Genomic DNA, 1454 nt, shown 5'->3' with positions numbered 1-1454 from the left:
GTCGCAACATAAAATAAAAGTTTTTGAAAATTAATTTTCTGCATGATTAGTTTTGAAAATTAATTTTCTGGTGATAAATCTACAAGATTACAACTTTCCAAAACTAGTACAATATAAAATAAAAGTGATCGACTTTTTGTTAATTTCTTATAATATTTCATCTCAAAAAAAAATTCTTATAATATTATCACATAAACTTTTGAAGGTTCATATTTTTCCACATTATTATTCTAATACATTTTTTTTTTTTAATCCTATATTTTTTACTTACACTCCGTTTGTTTGAAGTTAAGGTTTTTTGAAAAATGAGTCATTTAAAAAAAAATATTTTCTAGAAAATTATATCATTTTTTTATGTTTGGTAACAATTATAAAATGAGTTGAAAATTATCTTTTGACTTTTTTTATTTAGCTTGGTGTGATATAAAATTGTTTTCTAGAAAATTTTGTAAAAACAATTTTTTTAAAAAATAAGTCATACTTTTAATAGGGATTTATGTGACTATAGATAATTTTCTTTTGACTCATTTTTTATATACTATAAAACATTGAGAAGCGCAAAAACTATCTTGACACACACATATTCATTTTAGAAATTAAAAAAAAAAAAAAAAAGAGTTTAAATTCCTATTAAACCTTCTGTGGGGCCCAATAATTTGTGGCCCTAGCCCATTTTTACATTGGGGCCCAAGGCCCGAGCTGAGGAAGGGTATAGCAGAGGATGTGTAATAAAAGGGCCAAATAATCTTGAGACATAGCCGAGGATGATTCTGTTCTCGGCATATCCGAGGTCCCCTTGGAAGAAAGGGCAAAAACGGTATATGAACAGTTTGGGAAAAAATCTAAAATATCTATGTCAATAGAGAAGGAGACGTTGGATAGTATAACGACCAAGGACAAAGGGAAAGCTGCCATTACTTCCATTCAATACTCTGCACTTGACAGAGCCATGCTCTTCAGCTTTTACAACCACCCCTAACCACTCTATGTATGGGCTGACAGGACAAGTCTTAAGACCTAGGAAATTGAGCTTACACGTGGACGCTGGTAAGAGGATAAATGCCCATATAAAAGGGTAAGAGAGGCAGTGTGAGAGGGGGGGGGGGGGACAACTCGTCCTCCCAGCCATGGTGTCCTAGAAACAAGGAGAACAAGAAGAGCATAGAGCTCTCCAGACTCCTCGGACGAGATTCACTGACTGGAGCCAACCCGAACTACTGTCCGGTGACCAAGACCTAGCCTTTCAAACCCACGCTCTACAAATGATATTGTTTAAGCCTTTTTACGTGCGAACCCAACATCATTTTGGGTCGTTACAAATTGAGTCTTTACAATTGGCGCCGTCTGTGGGAAATGCTCGTGTGTTGGCACAGGCGGTGGGCATAAAGTTCCATTAGGGGCTACGTTTCTTCATAAGGGATTGCGCTTTATAGTGTCAGCAGCACGGATGGTTC

This window comes from Quercus robur, chromosome 8 (genome assembly GCF_932294415.1).
Source record: "Quercus robur chromosome 8, dhQueRobu3.1, whole genome shotgun sequence".
In the NCBI taxonomy this organism is placed as follows: Eukaryota; Viridiplantae; Streptophyta; class Magnoliopsida; order Fagales; family Fagaceae; genus Quercus; species Quercus robur.
This window is presented reverse-complemented; position numbering follows the sequence as displayed.